The sequence below is a fragment of the Grammomys surdaster genome, unplaced genomic scaffold (genome assembly GCF_004785775.1).
Source record: "Grammomys surdaster isolate TR1022 unplaced genomic scaffold, NIH_TR_1.0 189, whole genome shotgun sequence".
Classification (NCBI taxonomy): Eukaryota; Metazoa; Chordata; class Mammalia; order Rodentia; family Muridae; genus Grammomys; species Grammomys surdaster.
In genome coordinates, this window is record NW_021604634.1 from 10,043,990 (window position 1) to 10,059,971 (window position 15,982).

The 15,982-nt window shown below is 38.7% G+C and overlaps 1 pseudogene; it reads left to right on the forward strand.

The window, feature by feature from the left end:
- The first annotated feature begins 12,025 nt into the window (after positions 1-12,025).
- On the forward strand, positions 12,026-12,849 carry LOC114622502 (annotated as a pseudogene).
- The last annotated feature ends 3,133 nt before the right edge of the window (positions 12,850-15,982 follow it).

Sequence of the window (15,982 nt, forward strand, 5' to 3'; positions counted from 1 at the left end):
ACAGGTTTTTTGTTAAGGCAATTTTATTTTTAGCAAACAGGACTTGTCAATAGTCAGGTCTGAGCAAGCAGTATCCACAGACAGGAATCAGTAGCTTAGCTTTAGTTCTGTTGTCTCAGGTTAGAGACAGAGGTCCATATTCTGTTTTTCATTCTTATGAAACTCAGTGTTTCCGAAGTAACTTTCCTAATCATGGTGAATTAATGCTTGCCACCTTCTTTTCTCCTTCATGTTGGGGTGGGAATTTATGTGGTGTAGCCACTTTTGAAGCTTTTCTGCTCCTGTAAGTAACAACCCATGTACACTTCTGTTAGTAACTCCAGTAAATGTCACTTGTTTGACAAGTTGGACTTTGGGGCTACTGCTACCTTGGTCTGTTGTGGGGCCAATATCTAGGGTAAGACATGTGTGCCATGTCTCCCTGAAAAATTGGCTCAAACAATAAATATCACAAAGAAAGTTAAGTTCTACATACTCTACCACAAGACTTGGCCATTCTACAAAAAATTATTCACTAATAGGAGATGCAGACCCATGTTCACATAAAGACTGAGGAATGAAATCTTAGAAACTTTATTTACAGTGTCTAAAACCTGAAAACAGTCCAAATGTTCATTACAAGTTAAACATGTATACAAACTGTGATGTTTCCACATTACAGGAAAACGTTCACTAGTGAATGACCAGGAGTAGATCCACTCAAGAACGCAGTTACAGTTTAGAATCATTACTCTGAGTAAAAAGAGCCAGGTTTGGGCTAGTGAGATAAATCAGGGGATAATGGCACTTGTTATTAATATTTAATGATCTGACTTTGTTCCTCAGAAACCCCATGAAGGTTAGAGGAGAGGACCAGACATACACAGTGGTTGCTTGTTCTCCACAGTCGTGTGTGTTCACACACATAATACGAAGACAGAAATAAGAAATACGTTTAGGGGCTGAAAAATAACTCTGTTTAAGTAAGCATGGATCTTGCAGAGATCCAACCTTAGTGGGCTTCCCAGCAAACATGTCTGATGGTTCACGATATCTATAACTCCAACTCCAGGGATGTTATATCTCCTTCTGCCTTCTACTGGTTTTTGCTCTCATGTGGACAGACACTCATACATGCACACAATAAAAATTTAGTAAAAAATTTAAAAATTAAAATATTAAATTTGCATGAGTGTTTTGCCTGGATATATATTTGTATATCATATGTGTACTATGTGCACACAGACCAGAAGAGGGTGTCTCCTTTCCCTGGAACTGAAGTTACCTGTAGTTGTGAACTGTCATGTAGATAGGAATAGAATCCTGACCTTCTTCAAGAGCAGTAAATGCCCTTAAAACACTGAACTTTCTCTGTAGCTTCCAAATATTAATAATTTATTGGCAATAATTCATGGCAAACACATGTCAGTAGTTGCCCAAATTAGAGATCAATAGAGGGTTATACAACAAAAGGATATGAAGATTGGAAATAATAGAAATAAATGTCTCACCTTCTTAGTGTGCGTGTTTTTGTGTGTTTGTGTGTGTGTGTGTGTGAATGTGCATACCTGCATACTCTTATGTTTGCACAGGTGTGTATGTACTTATACATATACATGTATGTGTGCATGCAGTTAGAGACCTAGCCTCTACTCTTAGACATCTTTCTCATTCTTTTATCTTAAATTTGAAACAACATTTTTCTCTGAGCCTGTAGCTCACTGTTTCAACTCAGGTGGCTTCCCATCAAGTTCCAGACACCTTCCTACATCTACCACCCCAGCACTGGAATTACAGATGCATGCTACAGTCCCAAGGTTTTATGGGGAGTCAGGAATTTACATTAGATTTTGATGCTTTCATGGCAAGTACTTTCTGACTAAGACATTCCCATAGCCCTGTTTTGAATCTTGATTGTGGCTTGCATGGGGGTGCACATAGCTATCATAACTTGTTGAATTCTGTTCTCTAATGAAGGGAAATTATTGCTTGTAAGTCACGTCTCAGTGAAGTTGATAAAGAAAAATAAGTGAGGTCTATGCCAAGTCTCAGAAAGTGATTGCTGTATTGAGTTTTAGTTTATAAAAGTTAAAAATAATTTACAACACAGCATATACCCAAGACTGTAGTGGCAGGAAACTGACAAGCATTATTGTTACTGCCACAGAGATGACATGTTTATGAACATGTCTTAAGAATTTCTATGATCTTTTACACATTGATAGTTTTCCCCAAATGCTTATTGAGGAATGGTACTTTATTATCAAGTAATTAAATTATGAAATATTTAGATAACCTTTTACTTTTGTGTTTGTATGTTTGGGTGTACATGTGTACAAATAGAAGCTACAATTCAACTTTTGATGCTGTTCCTAGATGCCATCAATTTGGGACCAGAATCTTTTACTTTTTTCCTTTACTTTTTTAGTCTTCAGTTAATACAGTCCTGTCCCTTTAGGTCAGATGATGATGACAATCCTCAATGAGGAACACTGGGCAAAAAGGTACAGGGCTAAGATTACTGCTCCAGTTTCCCTTTGCAGAAGAGCTTCCCTGCTACGATTGCATATGATTTGTTTGTGTTCAGAGACTCCATGGTAAAGCAGTGTGGTAGGTTCGGACTGGCTGGTGTTTCCATTTCTGCCTACAATAGAGTGTTGTTTTCTCTGTGTGCAGGGCCCAGGCTAACATGCATCCACAATTATTTCATTCATATAGATAAAATATTAACAGTATGGTTTCTGGGAGTAGACCTGTAGACACTCCCTAGAAGGTGCTTATTACCAGTAGATAGTGAATGATTAACAAATGAGAAATAAAGTATTGATGTTCTGAGTCATATATCAAGCTTGTTTCTTCCCAAAGGGACTTGTGACTTGTGTTACAGAAGATAAGAAATCACAAAATGAAATGATTTTTTTCCTTTGTTTTGAACATGACAATTTTAGATTTGCTTTGATTTGTAGACACCCTGGAACATTAAAATTGAGGTCTCCAGGAACTTAGAAGTTGAATGATCTGAATCAATAATGGGAATTTTTACCTTCCTTGGACTGTGGACTCATAAGCGCTTAGTCAATGAATTCTTATTTATTTATTTATTTATTTATTTATTTGCATACACAACACTTACAGAGATTTAAACCTACAGGGAAGGTAATGCTACAATGTGATCACAGGCCCCCACTTTGTCCTTTTCATCAACAAGCACTTCTACCCTCTTAAGCCAATTCTATCAATGAAAGCATTATTCATATTTTCACTGATACACTTTTTTTAATTGGATATTTTATTTACATTTCAGATGTTATCCTCTTACCCTATTCCTCCTCCCACCCAGGAACTCCCGATACCATCCCCCCTCCTCCTGCTTCTATGAGGATATGCCCCCACTTATCCCCCACTCCCACCTCTCTACCCTCGAATTCTCCCCCACACAGCGCCCAGCCTTCATAGGACCAAGGATCTCCTCTCCCACCTATACCTAACAGGACCTCCCTCCCTTGCATATACAGCTGGAGCCATGAGTCCCTCCCTAAGTGCTCCCAGGCTGGTGGTTTAGACCCTGGGGGCTCTGGTTGGTTGGTATTGTTGCTCTCTTCATGAGGTCACAAACCCTTTCAACTCCTTCAGTCTTCACTGTAACTCCTCCATTGGGAACGCCTTGATCAGTTCAATGTTTAGCTGTGAGTATCTGCCTCTGAATATGTCAGACTCTTGCAGACCTCTAAGGAGACAGCTATGTTGGGCTCCTGTCAGCATGCACTTCCTGACATTCACATCAGCTTCTACCTTTGGTGACTGCACATGGGATGGATACCCAGGTGGAATGGTCTCCAGACAGTCCCTCCTTCAGTTTCTGTATTACATTTTGTCTCCATATTTGCTCCCTTGAGTATTTTGTTACTCCTTCTAAGAAGGACCAAAGCACCCCCACTTGGTCTTCATTCTTCATGAGCTTTATGTGGTCTGTCAGTTGAATATTGGTTATTTCAAGCTTCTGGGCTAAAAATCCAAAAATCGGTGAGTGAATACCATGTGTGATCTTTTGTGATTGAGTTACCTCACTCAGGATGATATTTTCTAGTTCCATCCATTTACCTAAGAATTTCTCAAATTCATTGTTTTTAATAGCTGAGTAATATTCCATTGTGTAAATGAACCACATTATTTTATTTTTATCCATTTCTCTGTTGAAGGACATCTGGGTACTTTCCAACATCTAGCTATTATAAATAAAGCTGCTATGAACATAGTGGAATATATGTCCTTGCTATATGTTAGAGCATCTTCTGGGTATATGCCCAGGAGTGGTATAGCTGGGTCCTCAGGTAATGCTATGTCCAATTTTCTGCAGAAACACCAGACTGATTTCCAGAGTGGTTGCACCAATTGCAATCACACCAACAATGGAGGAGTGTTCCTCTTTCTCCACATCGTCACCAGCATCTGCTGTCAGCTGAGTTTTTGACGTTGGCCATTCTGACTGGTGAAAGGTAAAATCTCAGAATTGTTTTGATTTGCATTTCCCTGATGAACAAGGATGCTGAACATTTCTTTAGGTGCTTCTCGGCCATTTGAGTTTCCTCAGTTGAGAATTCTTTGTTTAGCTCTATACCTCATTTTTAATAGGGTTATTTGATTGTCTGGAGTCTAATTTCTTGAGTTCTTTGTATATATTGGATATTAGTCCTCTATCGGATGTGGGATTGGTAAAGAAAGATCTTTTCCCAATTTGTTGGTTGTTGTTTTCTCCTATTGACAGTGTCCTTTGCCTTACAGAAACGTTGCAATTTTATGAAGTCCCATTTGTCAATTCTTGATCCTAGAGCATAAGCCACTGGTGTTCTGTTCAGGAACTTTTCCCCTGTGCCTAGGTATTCGAATTTGTCTTGACCAATTGTAATTGTGTTACAATAAAAAGTGACTTTTCTTGGGGGGGGGGAGATTGGGTGAGAACTATGTTTGTCTATAAGTATAAAGATAAGTATTTATGTATTTAAAATACAGTTAGGAATTATGTAGAAGACAATAAATTGTGGAGAATCCAGGTCAGGACACATCTGTAACACAATTCCTATAACTAAGGCTCAGGGAACATTGAAGATGAAGAGTGAGAAGATTATAAGAACACAGAAACAGGTGTGAGATTCTCCTAGAAAGACATGGAAACTGTGTTCATGATCTTTTAAATGGTATGACTGCCTAACCAAGACCCAAACAACTATAACAATAGACATGCTTAAGTGGAAGGGGAAATTCTCACAGGGTCCCACCAATAGACAAAGAACTATAGTCATCTAAGGAATGTTGAAATTGGGAGCAATATTTCTAAAGATTAAGCCCCCTTATTGGTTATCCAACAAAAAATGGTCAGCCCTGAATTCACAAACATACAAACAACAGTGATCAGAGTTAAAAAGTTGTATTTATGTATTTATATATACATACCTACTTACATACATACATACATACATACATACATACATATGCATATAAAGTCGTGCATTTTTGTCATAGGCCTCCTGCCTTATCCTTGTCATTTACAAGCACTTCCATTCTCTTTAGCCAACTCTTCTAACAATATACATTTTTAAGTTATATATTTTTTGAAATATCACTAAATAATATCTTAACTAGTTGTGATTTTCAGTAAAATGAGGACATACATTTGAGCGGTTTCAAGGTTGGAAGAATGGTAGGAACTGGAGGGAGGAAAGGATCAGGGAAAATATAATACTAAAGTTATAATATACAATGAGAGAAAAAGGATTTATATTATTGTGAAGTTTGTGAGCATGTGTCTGTATATTATTGATATGTGTGTGTGAATGTGTATGGAGGTGTTTATAGAGGCAAGAAAAGGGCATCTGTTCCCTTGGAGCTTGGAGTAACTGGGGCTTGTTGGCTGACTGATGTGTTTAATGAGAATCAGATCCTCTAGAAGAGCTGCAAGTACTCTTAACCACTGAGTCATCTTCAAAGTTCCATCATTACATTCTAGTCAACAATTTTTGAAGTATCAATTGCCTTACCTTTTTAAGGGCAAGTAAAAGCTTGATAATTTGAAGTCACTCAAGAAATTACACCCCCACCTTTTTAAAAAAAAAGACTTTGGTAACATTTTTTAACTATTATTTACACTAAATATGTACCTAGCTGAGTATGCAGTAAACTTAGATTATGTTTTCTTCCCTGTAATATTTTAATTTGTGTGTGTGTGTTTAGGAAATTCCATTATCATTTTTATTATTATTTCTCTGTTCCTGTCATAAAATATCATGATCAAAAAGCACACAAGTCCCTCGACAACTACCACCCCAATACCTGGCCTAACTGGGACTCACACACACACCCCAGGGCCTAGGAGATCAGGACCTCCAGCTCAGACAGAGGCACATTTTCCTTCTGGTTTTCATCTGTACCCAGGAGTGGATCCTGTCCTCTAACCCTTCATGAAATTTGCAGGCTAATGGATGGAACTACAAAATATCATCCTGAGTGAGATGGCACAGTCAAAAATGAATACATATGGTGTGAATAAGTGAATATTAGGCAAAAACTTCAGAATATCCAAGATATAGTTCACCAACAACATGAAGCTCAAGACGAAGGAAGGCCAAAGTGTGTCTGCTTTGGCCTTCTTAGAAGGGGGAACAAAATACTCAAAGGAGGTAGAGCATGAGAGGGACTTGGAAGAAAGAGAAAAACGAGAGGGGAAGAAGTAGGGAAGGGTCAGGTATGGGAGGAGATGGGGATGTGACAGCTCCAGCACTGCCCGTGGTACTGAGCTCGGACTCGGGTCCACCATTGTGAGAGAATGCCAAAACCTTTATTGAACAGGTTAAATATATATACACCAAGCCAGGGAAGGAAAAATACAAACTCAGGAAAAAAAAAAAAACAGGAACTCAACTGGAGGGCAATAGGATGTCAAGTATAAATTCCCTTCCTGGGGCACCATGTATTAGTCAGGATGTGAAAAAGAAGGAACTCAAATGGGGGACAATAGGATGTCAAGTGTAAATTCCCTTCCTGGGGCACCATGCCTTAGTCAGAATGTTTTGATCCTAGAGGAACCGCAGAATGTTACTTAGTAGACAGTACCATACGGGAAGGCTCAGCCAGGGCATAGCAGCTCGGGTCCTATAGGTATGATATACAGAGAGCCAGGAAATTGAACAGAATTGTGCAATAAGGGGGAATGGCAACTGGGGTAGCCACCAGAAAATCCCAGATACCAGGAAATCAGGAGGCTCCCAGGAACCAAAAGTGATAAGATTAGCTGAAATGCCCAACAAAAGGGAGGGAGAACCACTAGAGACCATATACATAGACTTGGCAGGGAATAGTTGAAGGATGGGACCACCCACTCATCTCCAAATTTTTAACCCAAATTTGTTCCTGTATAAAGGAGATATAGGAAAATAGTGTGGAGCAGAGACTGAAGGAAAGGCCATCCAGAGGCTTCCCTACCTGGAGATCTGTCCCATATACAGACACAAAACCCAGACACAATTGGGGATGCAAAGAAGTGCTTTCTAACAGGAGCCTGTTATAGCTGTCTTCTAATAGGCTTTGTCAGAGGCTGACCAATAGAGAGGTAGATACTTTCAGTCAACCATTGGACTTAGTACAAGGGCACCAATGGAGGAGTTAGAGAAAGTACTGAAGGAGCTGAAGGGGTTTGCAACTCATAGGAAGAACAACAATATCAACCAATCAGACACCCTAGAGCTCCCAGAGACTAAACTATCTTCCAAAGAATACACATGGCTCCAGTTGCATATGTAGCAGAGGATGGCCTTTTCTGACATCAGTGAGAGGAGAGGCCCTTGGTCCTGTGAAGGCTCGATGCCCCAGTGTAGGGGAATGCTAGGGTGGTGAGGTGGGAGTCCTGGGTGGGTAGGTAGGGGAGCACCCTCATAGAAGCAGAAGGAGGGGGGATGGGATACTGGGTTTTCAGAGTGGAAACTGGGAAAGGCAATAAAATTTGAAATGTAAGTAAATTATATATATATAATATTATATAAATCTATTTGTAAATTATATATTTTATTATGTAAATCATATATATATATATAACTTACTTACATTTCAAATGTTGTACTTCCAATATCTCTATCATCTATCATCTATCTATCTATCTATCTATCTATCTATCTATCTATCTATCTTCTATCTTTATATATAAATATATAAAGATCCTGCCACTTATAATGGAGTGAAATGCATTTGTGAGCCCAAATAAACACTTTTGTTCCTTAAGTTGCTTTTAGTCAGGTTATTTTATCACAGTATCAGAAATGAAACTAGGATAATACACCAATAAGAAAAGAAGGAAAGAAATTTAACACATGGGGAATTCTTTCCAGGCCAGTCTTCCACAAAGCTCTGCATTTATCTTGCTCAGATGATCCTCACTCTTGTGCTGCCTTCCTCCAGCCCTGGGATGATTTCACACACGTCCAGACCCAACCAGTTGTCAAAGATTGCCAGGAAGAAGGAATGAAAGAACATATTTTCTGCCCACAAAGCACAGAGATAGCAGGACATGCATCTCAATGAGTGTTGATGGTTGCTAGACATAAGGCTTGTTTTTATTTACAATGTACGTATTCTCATGTCCCTCCTTCGGGGAATGCTATCACTGATAAGGTTAAGGACCCCATGATGATTAGGAATTAAGAACAGCTTAATTCCAGGAAGTGAGAATGTGTCTCTGTGATGTTGAGACCTTTAGGACAGTCCTTAAGGCTGTGAGAAAGAACTCTGAACAATTTTCAAAAATTTATAAACAGGATTTCTCAACTATGCAAAATATAAGCATTTAATATGAATTATATAAGGGGCTTCATGGACCTACAAGGACATAGGTGACTGCACTATGAGGCAGCTTGTCAGAGTTATATTGAGGAAGGAGTTAAAGAGATATAGGGAGTGTTGATCATAGGACAGGATCCCGCCTAGCTAAATTTATTGTTTGTGGTTACAAAGGCAGGCAAATTCCTGAGTTTAAGGTCAACCTGGAACAGAGTTAGTTTAGGGACAGGTGTGGTTAGAATCTCAGAGCCGTATCTCACCTAGCTAACCTATGTTCTTTGCTTATAAAGGCACACAGATCTCTGAATTTATTTGCTATTGCTAAAAAAATGTACTTCATGTCTTTTTCTAAGAGTCAAGGGGTTAAAGTTTTAAAATGCAGTTTTGTGAGAAAATTAAGGGGAACATAAAGATTTAATAGATACAGAGAGATGTGAACTATCTAGAGAGATTTTAGATTTTTTTTTTTTTTTTTAGCAAGGGTAAACTGTCTTGAGCAGAGAGCTGTCTGGAGATCTCTTGAGAGCTGTCAGCTTGTACACACAATTGACTTCAATTCATTTTTTTTCACTGTCCGCAAATACCATTCCTCAGGAAACTCTCTCCAAGTATAGGCTGGATCTTGGAATCCAGTCACTCGACTCCATTTGCAATTCATTATGGCGTGTTTTGTGGCATCTTTCCTGCTGCTTTTCTAAACTTTTCTCCCTCTGGTGGTCCTTAACAGAATTTTCTAGTTTCTGGGTCATTTGTTACATTTTATGTAACATTCAGTTGTCTGAATAACAACATTTTTGAATTCCTACCATGCTTGGAAGATATTGGGACAGACCGTGGAGATGGGAGGGAGCATGAGTCCCTTATTTCATTGCTGTTCGGCTATATCTCAGTACACCTTACTGTTTCTCCTTCTGACAATTTTTGTTTTTTTATTGATGCAGATTCTTGTCATTTGGAAATTTATTATGCTCTGAGAACTTTCACACTGATGAAAGGATGTATTGCTAAAGCAAACACATGAAAGAATTATTTTTTGAAGCAGACACAGGTGAAGGAGTACTTAGATTTAGCAAACACATGAAAGGACACTTGATGAATGAGTATAAATATGACCTCACACACAGTGAAAGGCAAGCACTGAGCAGTGGTTTAGTTTGCTGTGCTTTACTGTTCTTTGATACCTACATACATTTATTGGTTCGACTTACATATCATTGTTGAGTTCCACTTGTGATAAAGCCACAACTGAGAGAAACTCACCCAAGAACTGTTTGTGAGGTTCCTGTGACAGCTTGTGGATTCTGAAGCTTCACCTCAGGTCAGTTGGCATGCCTTGCAGCTTTTTAAGGATTGAACTACAGCTGCCAGTTAATGTCTAGTGTCTGCCTGCCAAAAAAATTGGACTGTAGCTGCTAGTTCATCTGTGGTATCTGCCTGCCTAGAGGACTGGTCTGCAGCTGCTGAGTCTTATTTGGTGCTTGCTACAGGGCTGAACTGCTGAAAAGGAAGATCAAGCTTGCTCTGAAGAAATATTGCTGAACAGGTCCATTTTCCCCACGTCTTTTTTCTTTTTTTTCTCTTTACTACATCTGCTGTATTGCTGGTGGGATACAGGAGAGTTTAAATCTTTATTAAATATATGTTGACAAAAATGTATGCCTACACCTGTGGCTTGATAATCAGCAGAATCTTAGGGATCAAAGAGTCTATCACACAGTCCTGGCTAACTTGCTCCAAAACTGTTCAAATGTGACACATTCTTCATATTTCTTTTTTTCTTTTATTTTATTAAAATTTCACTAAACCTGTTCTTTTGATAGTTTCCTACATCTGTATAGTGCATTTTTATTTCTGTCTGCCTCACCTTTTATCTCCCATCCATCCAATTATCCCCACCTCAAGCCCCTTTCCCAGGTTCATGGCTGTTATGTTTTATAATTCACTTCTCCTTTCCTAGAATGTTTCAGTAGTTCAAAGTTCATCAGTGAAAGGATACAGCCATATGTCTTATCTCCTTTACCTACGACTGACATTTGATAAGACCATCACTTGCTGGTCCATTACAGGAAGCCCTTGCCACAATGGAGCCATAGTTGTCTGGGCTATGTCATGTCCACAGGATAGTATTTTATCTCCACTCCCTCTACTCTCTTGGGCATTGTTCTCTTAGACAGGGTTGCATAAATGTCTTGTTGAGGACTTATTGACTGATTAAACAACACTTACCTCAGTATTTTGAGAAGCCGTGCATCTCTGTATTCGCTCCCTTTCTTTAAATAGGAACATTTCTCTGATAAAGACTGATAGTAGCAATGTTTATGGGTAAGAGCATAATTATTTACAAGGCAGTCCAGCTAACATTTTGAAATTCTGCCCCACTCATTGCAGCATCCAATACCTACTCAGTCACGTATGTTTGCTTTTTTCCACTTTATATTTTATGTGACATGGTCTTACTATGTAACCCTGGCTGGCTCATATCTTGACAAATAGACCGGGGTGCCCTCATATTGACCCAGGTTGGCCTACATCTTCCTCCTGAGTAACAGTATTCTAGGCCTACCTCACTGTACCCTGCTCAGCAGTGGATGTTTAACCTCATTTGCAGTACCAAGACTTTCATCTTTTCTGGTACTGTATTATCAGCTTTCAGTATATTTGTGGAGACACTACATGCACACCTTATAATTCATCCAGTTTGAGTATACCATTCAATAGCCTACATGATATTACTGTTCACACTACCAACATCAATCTCAAGAAATTTTCTTTATTTTATAAAGAAACACAGCACCTACAATCAATCACTCTTCATTCATACTCAACATTCTTGGTCCAAGGTAGCCAGATATTTATATTTCCTCTATAGAATTGCTTAGGATATTTTATGAAAATGAAACTATTCAAATGTAGTCTTTTGTAGCTGGCTTCCTCTACTTTACATCATGTTTTAAATGTTTAATCATGCTCTATCTCTTGATTCTGGTGGTCTGATGATAGTAAGCAGTTGGCTCTAGTATTTCAATTTGGATTCCTAGATTAAACCGGATTCATTTGATAACAGAAATGAAGGATGAAGTACAAGAAGTACAAATATTTAACATTCAGGAGAGAACACCAGGTTGATACCAATCACATATCCTGTCTGGACCTTCATGCTGTAAATCATGGTTGTATGAAAAATGATAGTTGCAGTGTCAATGGATTCTTTTGAAGATTCATCATGTCTTTGTGCGAAGACATGTTGCTTTGCAATTATCGGAAGTGTCGTATCAAGCTCTCTGGTTATGCTTGGGTCACTGCCTGCTCTCACATCTTCTGTGATCAGCATGGCAGTGGTGAGTTCAGTCGTTCACCAGCCATCTGCCCTGCTTGCAACAGTACCCTTTCTGGAAGGGTAGATATTGTCCGAACAGAACTCAGCCCATCAGAGGAGTAGAAAGCTATGGTGTTGGCAGGGCTTCGACCAGAGGTTGTTTTGGACATTAGCTCTCGAGCATTGGCCTTCTGGACATACCAGGTACACCAGGAACGTCTCTATCAAGAGTATAATTTCAGAACTACTTAAAACAGATGGAGAAGATATACACACAGCAAATACAGAGCAAGGATGTAGAGTTGACCTCTATGAAAGGGGAGGTTACCTCCATGAAGAAAGTTCTAGAAGAATACGAGAAAAAGTTTAGTGATATCTCTGAAAAACTTATGGAGCACAACCGCCAGTACCAAAAGCTCCAAGGCCTTTATGATAGCCTTAGGCTAAGAAATATCTCTATTGCTAGCCAAGAAGGCTCCCTGGAGCCAGTTATGATCTCACAGTCTGGAGTCTTTGGCTTCCCATCAGGGAATAATAACTCAAAGTTTTCTTTGGACCATATACCAGGTGGAAATCAAGGTGGTGGAGATGAAGATGTTCAGTTCCGACCATTGTTTGCGTGTTCTCCCACAGCACCTGAACCCATTAACAACTTCTTCAGTTTTGCATCTCAAAGCCATGAAGCAGAGCAGCAAGTCTGCAGCAGGGCCTTTAAAGCAAAAAGAATTTAGCAGAGTTTTCATTTCTGCATCCCTGAGTTCTCTTCACATTTTGACCTTAGAGGGAGTTGGCTTGCAGTAGGGTGTGTGGCTTCCTGTTTGGTTTCTTCTCTGTTTGCTTAGGGCATGGGCATTTCACGCATCTCAGTCTCTACGTTTGACATTGCTCACACAGTCAGACTGTTGCACAGATCCTGTTTCAGACCAATCTGTGTTCATACTCATGGAAGCACCAGTGTTATATTTACATGGAGCTTTGGATTCATTCTAGCACGTATATGTTAAGTGTGTGCATTGATTTTTCTCTGCTAGTATATTTCTGTAAAAATTATGGTCTTGGAAAATGATGGCCAAAAATGATGGTCTTGGAAAATGGTGGCTTGCTATTACCATGTATTTTACAGCCATGTATTTTCATTTGTGTTACTTTGTTTTGGAGGTGTGCTTATGCCAGTAAGTGAAAGTGCAATTTGATGCATATGTGTTGTTTCTATTTAAAAATAATTTACACTGATAAAGTTATTTGTTGATTTCATTGGTATTCATTTTAAAATAAAACTGCTTCTTTACCTTTAAAAAAAAAAGTTTAATCATGCTGTATGTATAGGCACTCCATTCCTCTTTAAGGGACACATACTATTCTAATATATGACTATACATACTATATTTTATATATTCATTAATTTACCAGTGGACATTTGAATAATTTCCACCTTTGATCCATTGTGAAAAACTATTTTAAAGCATCCAAATTTGAGTTTTCTGTGAACCTATATTTTCTTTTCTTTTGAATCAAAAACAGATTGTTTCTTTGTATGGAAACTCCTTATTTCATAACTGAGAAACTTCTAAGTCATCCTCTGAAGTATGTGGGCCATGTGAATGCACCTCTTTCCCTACCATAGCTGCTTTTGGAAAAGTTTAGATGTATGTCTCTTATAGTAGCTGCCAAATGGCTAATAGACCCTACCCTACTTCTGAGAAGCCCACCATAAGGTTGAAGTTGTCACAGCAACAACTTGAGACTTCTTGAATAAGCCTCATCAAAGCCCACTCAGAAAATGTCTCCTGTGAGAAAGAAGAGAGGCTCTGAGTGGCAGAGCTGAGGGCACAGCTAGGGAGAGACAAGCTGTTATGATGCAGTTCTAAGAACTGAAGTTGAATGTCTTCTCCTGTTTCTGGAAGGATTTAGACTCAAAACAACACTTTACAATTGCACTTGTTTTTGTATATATTTATTTATTTTTGCATGCCTGTATGGGTGTACAAGTGTATGTGCAGGTCAGCAGTCAATCTTGGGTGTTTCTCTTACTTATCCAACTTAATATTCAGAAAAAAGGTTTCTTTCTGGTTTGGATCTTTCCAATTAGTATAGATTTGCTGGCCAGTGAGTCTCCGGTATTGTCTTGTCTCCTTTTCCTCAAAATACTGGGATTATAAACATGTACCACTATGGTCATATTTTTTTTCTAGTGTGAGTTATCAGTAACCAAAAAGAGGTTCTTATGCTAGTGTAGCAATCATGCTACCAAATGAGCTAGACTCTCTTCATCCATTATCTCTTCTTCTTCTGTCCTGCTTGTTGTTACCTGCATGGCTGATCTAATGCAACCATGTGCATAATACCACATCACTGCTACTTGAGCAGAATTGAGAGTACAGCCAGTTTACAGAGGAGAAATCTGAGACTCTGAAACAATATTTTACCTTCTAGAGGTTATAAAAGTGCAGTAGACTGCTAACTTTTCACCCTCCCTCTTGTGTGACTTGGGAAGTTCAGAATCTCTTGAGATTTGACACTGACTTCAAAGCTCTGAGATGAGGGGACATTTATATAGAAAATGCCAATTCTGCCTGCCTGTGATTGTGAAGTGTACTATCCATGAGACTCTTGGCTGAATCACTTATAGCCCCATGTTCAGTGACCCTATGAATAAATGACAATAATTCTTCCATTATATGTCCCTAGCACACTTGCTTTTAGAAGAAAAGGCTTGCTTTTTACACAGGAGGGATTACTAGATCAGACATTAGGAAATTCCTTTCTAGATAGGAAGAGAACAATGGACAATTCAGGGCTAGACAAACTCCTTTCTTATTTAGGACACTAGGTTAGAGTTGGCCTTTAATTTATTTACCTCTAGATAAAGAAAAAACAATGGCAACCATTTGACAAATGGATCGTTTATGAGTCAGAACCTCTAGAAGAGTAGAAGTGATTGGATGAATGTTTAGCCAAAGGAGAATTATTAGGTTGGCTCACACAATAAACATGAGAAACCAGTAGTTACTCAGCTCATAAATATGTCGCTGTCTGGTGATTAAGGCTTAGAGGAATATTCTAGAGTCACAGTTAGAATAGGTTGGAAGACTGAAGAATCAGGATCTCACATCAGGGAAGGGTTTTCTCACTGTCAGTTAAACCTTCCTGGAAATGTTTTTGTAGATCCTCCTAGAGGCATGAATTTAGGTGACTCTATTTTCTATCAAGTTGATGCTCAAGATTCATGATAATAACTCTCTTGGGCTGGATCTCATATATACAAACACACTCATACATTTATACATGGACATGTATACACACACACACCACACACACATACATACACACATCTACACACAGACACATTACATACATACATACATATCATACACATATCCTTACATAGTCACATAATACATACACACATACACACACACATACACACACACACACAAGTGTATATATATATATATACACATGTGTGTGTGTGTATTTCACACATACACACACACATTCATCCATCCATCCATACACACATGCATACTTATACAATACATACATAGACATATATACATGTATATATCTACACACATACATACATATGCACACACTTATATATTGCCTTATCTTAACTACATTTTTCTGCAGCGTATGATAACTTTTCCCTTTTTTGTGAGGAAACAGGTTTGTTATTGTGGTGGTTTGAATATAGGCTTATAAATTTGAATTCTTGGTCATTAGGGAATGGCATTATTAGGAGATGTGGCCTTGATGGGGTGTGAGTGCCATTATTGACAGAAGTATGTCACTGGGAGTGGGCTTTGAGGTTTTAAATGCTCAAAAAAGACCCATTCTCTCTCTCTCTCTCTCTCTCTCTCTCTC